The sequence below is a fragment of the Zingiber officinale genome, chromosome 4A (assembly GCF_018446385.1).
Source record: "Zingiber officinale cultivar Zhangliang chromosome 4A, Zo_v1.1, whole genome shotgun sequence".
Classification (NCBI taxonomy): domain Eukaryota; kingdom Viridiplantae; phylum Streptophyta; class Magnoliopsida; order Zingiberales; family Zingiberaceae; genus Zingiber; species Zingiber officinale.
Window position 1 is genome coordinate 80,391 of NC_055992.1, and position 14,760 is coordinate 95,150.

Sequence of the window (14,760 nt, forward strand, 5' to 3'; positions counted from 1 at the left end):
ATCGGTCTTATACTAGAATTGCCGGTCTTATACTCTTATCGGTCTTATATTTTCTAAAAAGAGATAAATCATATGATCATTTACTTTAACACAATGACCCTTTACATAGGAGGTTAAGCATTCAACGAATTATTTTATACCGGTTAAGAATCGACTTTAAAACCTATTAAAGCAACCACTATAGGTACCAACTGTCCCAACCTGTGTGGACATTCAACATCTATTGGTAGCAAAAAGGTAAAATTGCCATCTCAGCAACCCCTCCATGGTGACCTCTTACGATTTAGTATAGAGGTAAATCATGGAGGGTTGTCCAGGAACAACAGTGCATGCAAAGAGGAGTTGAGACAACCAACAGAACATTCCACACTCACTGGAAAGCTTATTAGCAACAATACCCTTGTATGAACCAATTGCGCTAGCTCGTGGGAGCATTCAAAATCTATTGATTATAGTAAAATGTCATATGTTGACCCTGAGCGCTCCACACGGTTAGTCCCACAACCATCTAGAGAGGTAAATAAAAAAATATGACAGACCACCATATGGGAGGGAGGGCGTAACTTAGCCATGCCTTGAGGGTCGTTCAAAATCTATTAATTTCTACAACTCATCGCCCTGATCGGCCCTTACGATTACCCTATATCATTAAGAGAGAGTAAATTAATGGTGCTATGTCTAGTAGACCACTTTAGTAAATTTGGTAAATCAACTCTTGATAAATATGAATAATTTGATTTGAATTTATATCGATTAATTCCTTAAAAAAAACATCACCCCTAAAAATATGGCTTAAATGAAAATTGTAGGGGTCATAACCCATAAGCCCTATAGTATATACACGTCAGTCCTATAGGTATGGTGTAGTGGTAGGGTATTTAAGTTGTCACTCAAATACCTATAGTTCTATCCCTAGTTATGACAAATTTATAAGAATTTTTCCTCCAAATGAGATACGCAATCAAAAGATGTTGGGCTTCTTGACCGCCCGCTACGAGCACTTCTGGATTTATCCTGGTGATCGGTGAAAAAATTTCATAGGGTTGTATTGATCATCTTAAACTCGACGTTACCTAGTCTGATTAACCATTTTTTATAATATATACCGTCTAAAATCATATCAGGGTAAGCATTACATAAAATTAATATTAATATTAGATCATACAATTTTTAAGAATTATTATTTTAAAATTATTATATAGTTTTATATTAAAATAAATAATATAATATCTCAATTACTTAATTAATACGTCGTATCATACAAAGTATCACCCTTAAAAATATGGTTCAATATATAATAAAAAAATTAAGGGTTCGAATTTATCTTTCTGATTCATTTATACGATAAAGTCAAAGAACATTTTAAACATTATTGAGGTCGATTTTTAAAATCATGAGGTATAGTAGACTATAAATGAAATTAGGATAAATCATGAATAAATTTAGTATTTGACACGATAAAAATTTATTTACGTTCTATCAATTCATTCAATGTACATCAAATTAAGTAAATAAATAAATTTAAATAACTCCTCATTAAATAAGTCATCAAATCGGTCATCTCAATAAAATTAATTGAGATCATCATTCTCTGACACTCTCCAGATCCTAGAAACATTTGTTGCAGTATAAAAAGGGATGCTTTGTCCCTTATGCAGGTACGCTCACTCGTCATTTCTCACTAGTCTTTACTTTTCGTCATTTTTCTGTGCTTTCTGGGGAAAAAGTACCTGACTTGAGCGTCGGAGGGCCTGACCCGGGGACTTTTTCCCTGGTTTCTGGTCTCTAACGACTCGTGGACTCGTCTGAGTGTGCGCAGAGCTACAGTGTCATCGTCCTGGTCATCTTCCTTCGTCAGCCGCCCATGTGCACCTTTCTGAGGGGGTGCCAAGTAGATCCGACGCCGCAGCGGCTTTCCGTCAACTTCTAGTACATCAAGGCCTGCCTTCATCCGACTCAGCTTCCGGACGGGATCAAATTTGGCACCGTCTGTGGGAAACACAACAACCTATTCTGGAACGTGAAGATGGAGGAGTCTGGCCGCATCAATGTCATTATGACCGTCGGAGAATACGAACTATTCAAGGAGGCCAAGAGGCGAGCAGCCTCCGAGAAGCAAGCGACTGTATCTCTACCACGCCAAGCTCCTGCTGAAGCTTCCAAGGAGCCCCTCCCTGTCTCAGATAGAGGCTCTAAGAGAAAACAGCCTGAGGTATTTCCTCAGGTCCCTTATCATGAGCCCGGTGTGGGGTATTATTAGCCAGAGCCCTAGGGCCACAGCCTTAAGAAAGAACAGCCGCAAATCTCCATGGCTGAAAGTTCCATGCCCAAAGATTCGAAGAAGGGGAAGACTCTCATCATCCCGGAAGTGTTCCCAGAAGACCTGGATGAGAGAGTACCATTCTCGGCCAGGATTTTAAATGAAAGATTGCCCAAGGGCTATAAGGCCCTGTCGATCGGGGAGTATGACGGGAGCAAAGACCCGGAAGAGCATTTACGCAAGTTTAAAAATGCAGCTTTGCTGCACCTATACAGTGATGCTGTCAAATATCGAGTTTTCTTGAACACTCTAGCTGGCTCGGTATTAAAATGGTTTGATGGGCTACCTCAATGATCCATCACCTGTTTCTTGGACTTCAAGACGGCCTTCCTGCGTCGTTTTGCGAGTAGTAAGAAACATCAGAAGACAGATCACTGTCTTTTCGCTCTGAAGCAAGGGCCGACCGATCCCTTAAGAAGTTATATCAACCGCTTTAATCAAGTGGCTCAGGATGTCCCCACCGCCACTTCGGAGATTCTAATGAGCGCCTTCTCTCATGGATTAGGAGAAGGAGAATTCTTCAGAAATCTCATCAAAAATCCCGCTCGGAATTTTGATGAGATGGTGGAAAAAGTTGTCTGCTACATCAAAGTAGAAGAAGCACAGGTTGCTCGGAGGAAAGATGAAAGACCGCCTCTTTCTACCAATAAGCCGGAAAGAAGGGTGCCTCAACCACCTTCTCAACCTCTGCCACGCCCTCGGGAAGCTAGACCTACTTTCCATCCTAGGCCGGAGATCAGACCAGCTCCCCGAGTCGCAGCCGTGCATGCTCTCCAACCAGGACCATGGAACACTCGGTATTGCACTTATCATCGGTCTCGTACACATGATACTAATCATTATTTCCAGTTTGCTCGGGACTCCAAGCGGACTGCAGAGTTAAGCTTACCGCCGCCTGAGCTAGCCCTCAAGTAATCAAGATGATGGAGGAACAACGAGTCGTGGCTAGACAGGCCGGGCAATCCCGCCCCGACCTAGCAGGACCCAGTACTCATCAACCTGGTCGGGGAAAAGAACCCGAATGATCACGGGAAGCCGAGAATAGAGGCAATGCCGTCGTCCGAGAGATAGGCATGATCTCTGGAGGGCCAACTGATGGAGATTCGGGGAGAGCACGCAAGTCACATGTGCGTTGTTTGGAGGTGCACACTATTGGATGTAGCCAAGAGCAGGCTTCTGACCCTGTTATCAGCTTCGGGCCGGAAGATCTGGAAGGCCTGGAGTTGCCTCATGATGACACCCTCATCATCAAAGCCATCATCGCCAATAGCCGAGTGGCTCGGGTTTTCGTGGACACTTAGAGCTCGGTCAATATTCTGTTCAGAACTACATTCGAGGAGATGTAGATCGATGTCATTGAACTTCAGCCTGTGTCCACTTCTCTATATGGATTTACAGGCAATGAGGTGAAGCCAATGGGTCAGATTAAATTGGCCATATCCTTGGGCACCGAGCCGTTGGTGCGCACACGGAGGAGCACTTTTATAGTAGTAGACTCCCCCTCATATTATAATGTCATTTTGGGAAGGCCCGCTCTGCACGAATTTAGGGATGTTGTTTCGACCTTCCACTCGAAAATCAAATTTCCTGTTTAAGCTCCAAGCTTAAGGCTTTCAAAACGGCAACAAACTGACGCTTTATATTTGAGGAGTAAGCCCGGAGCATGACAGCTTCTGCGAAGTAAAAGAAAAATACCTCAGTTAGCGAAGAATAGCAAAGAGGAAAACGGGGTCTTACCTAACGAAGCCCCTATTTCGGCTTGGACTGGGCTGAGCCCGAACGAATACAAAAAGCCTTCCAACAGTAATATAGATAAGCGAACGCTCACGCCTTGAAGTTTTTATGAAGCGGAGTCGCAGGAAGGCTGATGCCGATGTACCGGGAGGTTGGAAGGGATGTCAAAGCGCCACTGGGTCGGCTCGACCAGGGGTTCAGGTGATCTAATAAAGAAGAATCGAGATTTCCACCCCTTGTTGGAAGAGGGCATGTCGGAAAAGAACTTGTAACCAGGCCTAGCCTGTACCATGAATACTCCCGGTTTTGAGCGTTTGAAAGAATAAAAATGATGGAATAGCTGAACGGACAAGGGAATTTGGTATATGCGACATAGAATGACAGTGCCACATATGACTCTGAAGAAGTTGGGGGCAAATTGAGAGGGGCAGATGGCAAAGTATTGGCTCAGGGAGGAAATAAAAGGATGGATGGGAAAACGAAGGCCCCCCAGAAGCTGATCCCTGAAAATGGTCATGAAACCTTCAGGAGGGGATGAAGGATGCTCGCTGGGTGTGGGGATACGAAGTTCATAATCCCTGCTAAGTCTTAGGTTAAATTGAATCACGGACAAGTCATGACTGTCTATATCAGAAATGAAACACGAATACCAAAGGGAGGCCTTACCGTCAGCCATTATCAAGATGAGGAAGGTTGGAGAAGAGGTCAGTCGAGAAGAGGAAGAACACCAGGCGTGAAGAGTCTAGAAGGGGAAGGGTTGAGACACCAAGAACGACGAGGGAACGAGAAGATGAAGGCAATCGAAACGCTCAAGGCAACGACGACGAACTGCCTTTAGGGCTTATAAAGTGGGTTTTCCTAAGGAATATCGAAAAGATGTGTCGAGTATATTTTTGGATAAGGTGCCCAAAGCCGTCCGATCACAGAACGACATGCTCTTCTGGGAGGCCGTGTACAAAAAGGAGTGGAGTCGACGGCGTCATACGACGTAAGCAATAAAGGCATGGGACAGGTGTCACCCCCCTAGGAAGCGTATTAATGATGGACGTGATAAAGAAATCATGAAAGGTAACGGGCGTACGGAAACATCTGCCACGCAATTTTCTTGGGAAACGACGAATAAAATGTAAAATACTGGAAAAAAATGACGAATATTAATAAGGGAATTTTCTAGAATTTTTGGATATTTTTCGGGAATTTTTCGGAGCTCGTATGGACGAGTTAGCGGGGACCGGAACGGGGCCCAGAAAAGCCTGTTTGGGCTACCTGATTTAAGTGAGGAATTGTTCCTTTAATAAATACTTTTATTAAATATTTCTTATTTCTTTATTCTCTCTTATATCGCCGAATCCCTCAGCCCCGATCCGCACCTCATCTCTTCCCCGACGCCGCCGACTACTCCAAGCCCTAACCGCTGCCCTCTCCGCCGCCGAAGCCTTCACCCCTCGGTGCCCTAGCCACCCGGCGCCACCCGACCGCCTGCTTTCTGCCCACCGGCGCTGACGCCGAGCACCGCTCCTCCCCGCTGCGTACGATGATCCCGACTCCTCTGTGCCGGCACCCGAGCCCTAGAGCCGACGACCACCTTGTGCCCTAGCCGACTCCTTCCCGACGCCACTGCCCTAGGTTTGGGCCACAGCTTTGCATTTCCTTTCCTCTGCCCTTTGCTGTGGAGTTTACAGCCGCCGACCACAAATTTGCATTTCCTCTGCCCTTGATTCATTCAGCAACGTCGGCCACAGTTTTTCCTCAGCCTTCTCCACTACACAGTGCTGACCACGACCTCACCTTGTGCCCTAGTGCTCTTTGCCTTTGATCAAGTCCACGGTGAGGTTTTGTTTGGTTGGAAATTTAGTAGGTGCAAGGATTTTTATTTTTGATCTGGTTTGCTTGTGGTGTGCTTTGGTCCAGCGATTCACCTGGTTGCCAGTAGCAACGATCTTGGCAGAGGATCATCAGAAGAGGGGCTGTGAGGAAGAGGTAAGGTGTAGTAATTATGTTCATGAGTACTTGGATTTAGGTTTTTGGATTTCTATCTAATGGTTTGTTTAGAGGTAAGGTGTATAAATTTGTTCTGGTATCAGGTTCATATTTGGGAGATTTTAAGTTGATTTAGGTTTAGACCTAAATCAAATTTTATAGTGGAACGAATTAGGGTTCTGGTAAATAAGGAATTTTCTTTAGCTATGTGATATATATGTAGCTAAATTAAATGTGGTTATTACAGGACTGGTCGCGAGACGAGTATCTCGATATCGGATTGGACCTTTCGGAGGCGGGTACTTTTGACTTATGTCATTTGATATGCTTAGTAATTAAATTAACATGTTGCATTAATTGTGTTTCTTATCTGTTTTCGGTTAATCACTACCCAAATCTTACATGCCTGATTGATTGATTGGTTTTGCATCTCAGGTATATTTTTACCTGTTTATACATCCTTATAGGGGTAGTGATATGCCATGCTTGACCATGTTCAGGACCTAGGTTTTATACCTTCTGTTGACCTTTGATGCATTTTTATATATATGTGGATTAGGTCAGGATATTCTTGTGGTTAGTGCCATGCACCATTTGCATGATTGCATGCTGTGCGATAGTCCGCTCCATTATTGTTGAGCACATCGCCAGTTACATGGATCTGCACACACCACCACTCATGGGTTAGTGGTCGATTCAGGATGAGTGTGTTGCAGCAGGGACTCTGTTAGGCACCGTTGGTCCGCTCATGGGTAGTGTGACACAACGTGTTATCCGGCAGGGATTCCTCCCCGTCTTTGAGTACCGGGAGTTGAGAGCATTGCGCTCCCCCATCTATGATTTGGGGTAGGAGGATAGGTGTACTCCGACAGCATCCCGTCCACTCGGTCACTCATCAGGAGTAGTGACGACAGAGTGCACGGTTGTCACAGCCCTACCCACTCGGCCTCACTATGTGTGTGAGATGATCGACTGGCGTCAGGGGTGACCAGGACGCATCATTGGCATCATATGCATGATGCATTTATTGCTTGTGTTTGTGTTTGCTGCATTTATATGCTGCATATTGTTTGGATACCTATGTTTGACATGCATACAGGATTTCCTTATCCCTCGGACTGTTTGACCTTATACTCAGGACCTGGTTAGTACAGTATTCTCCTGTTTATTTCAGATGCATTCTTATCTTTCTTATCAGGAGACCGCATGATTAGTGCTAGGTGTTGTTTCTTTACTTTGCATATCAACTGTACCTGCTGAGTGTTGGACTCACCCCGCCTCCATTGTTGTTATTTTCAGGTTGATGCTGTCAGGAGGGAGTTCCAGTCGCTAGTCCCCACTGCACGTAGTGCTACTCCGCTGCTGGTTTTTGAGTTGTTTCATTTTAGCTTTTCGCTATCAGACTTTATTTTAGTTTTGTTTTGGACTTACATATGGATATTGTATGGAATCTTCCGTTGGATGAACTTTTCGTATGATTTGGATTTACTCTACTACATGCCTGCCTGAACGGCAGAAGAGGTAAGAAAAAAATCGGATTTGGGCTTTACGAGTGTAGTTGAGTAGGGTTGATTTCGAGTCAGAGTAGTATTACTGCGTGGTTATGATGAGGTGAATATATATATATAAATGCGTGGTGATTGATTTTATTATTGTTATTATTCCAGCCGCTTGTGGTGAGTATTTAGTGCTTGTAGAAAATTTTGATTGTCACCGTACAGGGGAGATGTTGAATTTTCTCGGACAGGACTCTTCTCGGGGCGTGACAATTTAGTGGTATCGAGCCCAGTTATACGATCTTTTGTTTCGTATTTTGGATTTCGGATTTATCCGATACCAATTTATTGGTATCGAGCGAGTTATGGATACCGCTATTGGTTTCGGAGATTTATCGGATCTGGGTTGTTGGTATTCGGATATTTGGGTTAGCCGTGTTGCAAGTCAAACCGGCATTTTCGGATTTTCGATATGGTTATGTTTGGATTTATTGGCGATTTATGCGTTCGGAATTTTGAGGTCAAATTGGGAACTGGACAACATCTCCAGACAGAAAATAGGTATGTTGTTATTTTGTGTTGGTTATATTGGTATTGATATCCGTAATTTAATTTAGATATGAGACGATCTACCAGTATTCTGCGAGACGTGGTCCGACCACCACGAGGACCACGGATCTCCGGATATGCCGAGATGCCCATTGTTAGTGAGCCCGTTAGTCGTGGGCACTCGGGATCGGCGGCATCGGGCTCTCAAATCCCGATAGCTCCTGTAGAGATACCTATTTTGGCCACACCGACGGTATCCACGCCTACCCTGCTTACAGTACCATCAGAGTACCATTGGTGTACCCGACATCCGCCTTGGTAGCGACCTCACGACGTATTCGGTCACCACCACTTGGACCTCTGACACCGTGCAGCACCCGTGCTTTGTGCCCCAGGCCTCTGATGGCACCATATCCTACCATTACCTCACCGCACTCCACCGCCACCACTTTTGTTCCCAGGCGGTACCACCGGCTTATGCTCCGGTATATCTGACCGGAGTTCCTCCTCCCAGATATTCAGCGGTACCACAGTAGTATCGGCTCGCATGATTCCGTCCCAACACGGATCATCGATATTGTCATTGCGAGCTAGGATTCCAAGACCGGCCGAGTCGATGAAGACTCGCTTCACTCTTTTCCGCGGGGATCTCGATCCGAGTATGGCTCGTCATGGATAGAGACTATGGAGCGACTTTCTTCTATGGCTTGCTCCGAGTGGGAGAAAGCAGCGCTGGCTACTTACGGATGAAGCTAATGCCTGGTGGGTTACTCAGCTTCTATTATTGGTGAGCGCAACGTCACATGGACCAGGTTCAGAGAGGTTTTGAGAGCCGTTTCTTTCCACTGTCCTATCGGATGTCTCGCCGACAGATTTTATGAGTCTCAGTGACCGAGTATAATACTGAATTCCTTCGGTTGGCTCAGTTTTGTCCAGAGTTAGTTGCGGAGGACAGAACTCGCATGATGCAGTTTATACAGGGATTGGATGGTTATCTGCATGTACAGCTTGCCGGATTAGGGATTACATCTTACTCTGATGCATTGAATCGAGCTTTGATGATAGAGTTAGCTCGGCAGACAGCATATCCGGGCATGAAAAGAAAGCATACGGGTCAGACATCAGGGCAGGTTCAGCAGACTCAGGCGACAGGACAGCCTCAGAGTAGTCGCAGACAGTCAGGTCAGAGTTCTTCTGGGGCGTCTCGTAGGCCTCAGAAATCAGGGCGGTCTTCTTCAGGACGTTCCCGGTTTTCTCAGCAGAACCGGCAACCACCTTCCGGTGATACTCATTGTTTCAGATGTGGATCCAGAGATCACCTCACCCCAGCTTGCTCTCTGGGACAGTCAGTTTGCTTTTATTGCAAACTGCCAGGGCACCAGAGCCGAGATTGTCAGCTGAAGGCTCAGCACACGGCTTCCGGAGGGTCAGGTCAGAGGGGACAGTCTAGTCAGTCAGGGGCATATCGAGGAGGGCAGAAAGCCCAATCTTCACAGCGTCAGCAGGGAGTAGCTCCCTCCGCAGCAGCATTTGGCATGCTTGGACAGGAGTACTCCAGTGCTTCTGTAGCACCCCAGAGTTTTGCTCCAGGACCTTATTATCCGACTCAGGGGCAGTATCAGACTCAGTCCCAGCCAGCTGCACAGTATCAGTCACCATCCTCTCAGTCTTATCTGGCACATAGTCCAGCATAGCAGCCGCTGGCAGCATTACCACCTCCTCCTCCGCCAGAGACCGGTCGTGTTCATGCTATTACCAGAGAGGATGCTCAGCGGGCCGACGGATCCGTTTTCCGCGAGACGATTTCCATTTATGCATTCATCGCTGATATTTTGATTGATCCGGTAGTTCGCACTCTTTTATATCCGGTACCTTTATGCCGGAGATTGGTAGATTACCCATCTGTTAGGTTGCGGCGATTGATTGTCTCCCTACCGTCTGGTGATACTTTAGACGCCAGGAGATCGAGGTTGCCGTTAGACTTTGGCAACATGATACTTACGGTAGATCTTCTAGTATTGGAGATGGTCGAGTTTGATATCATTCTTGGTATGGATTGTCATCAATATATCATGCTACCGTTGATTGCCGGACGAGGGTGGTCACCTTCGACCTCGAACCCTCGTGGAGTTTCACCGCATCGAGATGACGGTATCTCGATTATTTCGACGATTAGCTGATGTCTCACGGCTGCCATGGTTTTCTGTTGTCGTTGATCAATACTGAGGACGGTAGTAGTTCGCAGACTCTCAAGCGTTCTGTCCGGAGTACCGGATGTATTTCAGGAGTCGCTAGGTTTGCCTCCCGGAAGGCCGGTGGAGTTCGCTATTGAGTGATTCGGAACCGCACCGACATCGAAAGCTCCGTATCGTATGGCACCGAAAGAGCAGTGAAGGTTCAACTCCGGGAGCTTTTAGACAGGGGATTCATTCGCCTAGTGTTTCACCATGGGGTTCTCCGAGTTCTATTTGTCAAGAAGAAAGACGGCACCATGAGGTTATGTATTGACTACGGGCAGCTGGACCGTCATAAATAAATATCCATTACCACGGATTGAGGATTTGTTTGATCACTCGAGGTACATCAGTGTATTCTAAGATTGATCTGCGATCCGGATATCATCACCGAGGGTCGAGATTCGATATCCGAAGCGACTTTCCGTGCACGATATCATTATGAGTTTTGTAATGCCATTTGGCTTACCAATGCTCAGCGGTGTTTATGGACTTGATGAACCGCATATTTCGAGTATCTGGATCAGTTTGTTATCGCTTTCATTGATGACATATTGGTCTACTCGTTCCGAGGAGGAGCATGCCCAGCATCTTCGCATAGTCTTGGAGATTCTTCGACGACATCAGTGTCCGCGAAGTTCGACAAGTGTGCATTCGCTATCCTCGATCGGTTTTCGGGACACGTGGTTTCTAGCGGTATTTCATTGATCCTCGAAGATCGAGGCACACGGTTGGGAGCACCAAGTCGATTCGTGAGATCCGCAGCTCGATTGGCTTGGCGGATATTATCGACGCTTTGTCGAGGGCTTCTCGCGTATTGCTATGCCAGCGACACGTCTTACACGGAAGGCGTGAAGTTCATATGGTCCGAGGATTGCGAGACCGGCTTTCAGGAGCTGAAGCGGACCCGTTTTGGTTTTACCTTCGAGAGGATGGTTGTACTTTACACCGACGTCTCTACAGGGTTGTTCTGATGCAGCACGGCGGAGTAGTCTCTTATGCTTCTACTTGAAGGAGCATGAGAAGAACTACCCAGTTCATGACTTGGAGTTAGCCGCCATCATCTTTGCTCAAGCTTTGGCGTCATCATTTATACGGTATCACATTTGAGATTCTCACTGATCATAAGAGTCTCAAATACATTTTCACTCAGAAGGAGCTTAATCTCCGACAGAGGAGATGGATGGAGTTCCTGAAGGACTACGATTGTACCATTAGCTACCACCTGGGAAAGCTAATGTGGTTGCAGATGCACTCAGTAGGAAGTCCAGAGGGACTTTGGCTAGTCACCGGACTTCAGTCACGGACTTGATTCAGGCTTTCTCAGAGTTAGATCTTGAGGAGCAGGGACCGACAGAGCAGGGTATTCTGGTTACCATGGTTGCTCAGTCGTCGATCAGGACGAGGATCCGAGAGGCACAGGCTAGTGATCAGCATTTGCAGTTTATTAGCAGTCAGATAGCTTCCGGGCAGCAGACCGAGTTTACACGAGACGAGGAGGGTATTATATTCTTCCGAGGCAGATTATGCGTACCTCAGTCTCATTCGGTCTTACAGGAGCTACTTCAGGAGGCACATCGTTCTCGATTTGCGATCCATCCAGGCGGGACCCGTATGTATCGAGACTTGAGACGTTCCTATTGGTGGAACGGTATGAAGAAAGACATCGCGGATTTCGTAGCTAGATGTCTTGTTTGTCAGCAGGTGAAGGCTGAACACCAGAGACCTGCAGGATTACTTCAGCGGATTCCTATTCCTGAGTGGAAGTGGGATCACATTACCATGGACTTTGTGGTAGGGTTGCCGAGGACACGACGAGGTCATGACGCGATTTGGGTAATCGTTGATCGATTAACCAAATCAGCGCACTTCTTAGCGATTCGGAGGACTGATCCCCTGGATCGATTGGCAGATCTGTATTGCCGAGAGATTATCAGACTACATGGTGTTCCATTGAGTATCATTTCGGATAGAGATCCACGGTTCACGTCTCGTTTACGCGAGTCTGCGGCAGGGCCTTGGGCACAGCTCCGTTCAAGATCTGACTTTCCATCCGCAGCGGATGGGGAGGCGGACCATTCAGACTTTAGAGGACCCGCTGAGGTCATGTGTTATGGATTTCGGAGGCGGTTGGGAGGACCATCCGCCGTTAGTAGAGTTTGCCTACAACAATGGCTTCCATTCGGCTATCCAGATGGCACCGTTTGAGGCGTTGTATGGTAGACCTTGTCGGACACCCGTCCTTTGGGATGAGGTTGGAGAGGCTCAGTTGTTGGGACCTCATAGAGTTCAGCAGGATGCAGAGTTGGTCCGTACTATCAGACGGAGGATGTCAGAGGCGCAGGATCGCCAGAAGAGTTATGCTGATCGGAGACGCAGACCATTAGAGTTCTCTGTTGGTGACCATGTATTTCTGCGAGTTTCACCCACGAAAGGGGTGAAGAGATTTGGCCTCAGAGGTAAGCTAGCTCCGCGGTACATTGGTCCTTTCGAGATCTTGGAGAGGATCGGAGCAGTAGCTTACCGACTGGCACTACCACCGTCCCTGTCAGGCGTGCACGATGTATTTCATGTATCCATGCTGAGGAGGTATGTACCCGATCCGACGCATGTGCTGGCAGATATCCCAGTTCCAGTTCAGCCTGACATTACCTATGAGGAGGTTCCGGTACGGATTCTCGACCGGAAGGAGCGTCAGTTGCGGAACAAGACTATCCGGCTGGTTAAAGTCGGATGGCAGCATCATTCAGACGAGGAGGCTACTTGGGAGCTCGAAGACACTATCAGAGCTCGATATCCCCATCTTTTCACTTGAGGTATGTGAGTTTATTTACCGTTCAGCATTTATTATTATTGTCTGTTATTAGTACTTGCTGATGGTAGATACTGAAATTTGGGGACCAAATTTTTATTAGTGAGGGAGAATGTAAAATACTGGAAAAAAATGACGAATATTAATAAGGGAATTTTCTAGAATTTTTGGATATTTTTCAGGAATTTTTCGGAGCTCGTATGGACGAGTTAGCGGGGACCGGAACGGGGCCCAGAAAAGCCTGTTTGGGCTACCCGATTTAAGTGAGGAATTGTTCCTTTAATAAATACTTTTATTAAATATTTCTTATTTCTTTATTCTCTCTTATATCGCCGAATCCCTCAGCCCCGATCCGCACCTCATCTCTTCCCCGACGCCGCCGACTACTCCAAGCCCTAACCGCTGCCCTCTCCGCCGCCGAAGCCTTCACCCCTCGGTGCCCTAGCCACCCGGCGCCACCCGACCGCCTGCTTTCTGCCCACCGGCGCTGACGCCGAGCACCGCTCCTCCCCGCTGCGTACGGTGATCCCGACTCCTCTGTGCCGGCACCCGAGCCCTAGAGCCGACGACCACCTTGTGCCCTAGCCGACTCCTTCCCGACGCCACTGCCCTAGGTTTGGGCCACAGCTTTGCATTTCCTTTCCTCTGCCCTTTGCTGTGGAGTTTACAGCCGCCGACCACAAATTTGCATTTCCTCTGCCCTTGATTCATTCAGCACCGTCGGCCACAATTTTTCCTCAGCCTTCTCCACTGCACAGTGCTGACTACGACCTCACCTTGTGCCCTAGTGCTCTTTGCCTTTGATCAAGTCCACGGTGAGGTTTTGTTTGGTTGGAAATTTAGTAGGTGCAAGGATTTTTATTTTTTGATCTGGTTTGCTTGTGGTGTGCTTTGGTCCAGCGATTCACCTGGTTGCCAGTAGCAACGATCTTGGCAGAGGATCATCAGAAGAGGGGCTGTGAGGAAGAGGTAAGGTGTAGTAATTATGTTCATGAGTACTTGGATTTAGGTTTTTGGATTTCTATCTAATGGTTTGTTTAGAGGTAAGGTGTATAAATTTGTTCTGGTATCAGGTTCGTATTTGGGAGATTTTAAGTTGATTTAGGTTTAGACCTAAATCAAATTTTATAGTGGAACGAATTAGGGTTCTGGTAAATAAGGAATTTTCTTTAGCTATGTGATATATATGTAGCTAAATTAAATGTGGTTATTACAGGACTGGTCGCGAGACGAGTATCTTGGACCTTTCTATTTTCGGAGGCGGGTACTTTTGACTTATGTCATTTGATATGCTTAGTAATTAAATTAACATGTTGCATTAATTGTGTTTCTTATCTGTTTTCGGTTAATCACTACCCAAATCTTACATGCCTGATTGATTGATTGGTTTTGCATCTCAGGTATATTTTTACCTGTTTATACATCCTTATAGGGGTAGTGATATGCCATGCTTGACCATGTTCAGGACCTAGGTTTTATACCTTCTGTTGACCTTTGATGCATTTTTATATATATGTGGATTAGGTCAGGATATTCTTGTGGTTAGTGCCATGCACCATTTGCATGATTGCATGCTGTGCAATAGTCCGCTCCATTATTGTTGAGCACATCGCCATTATCATCCTGCACACACCA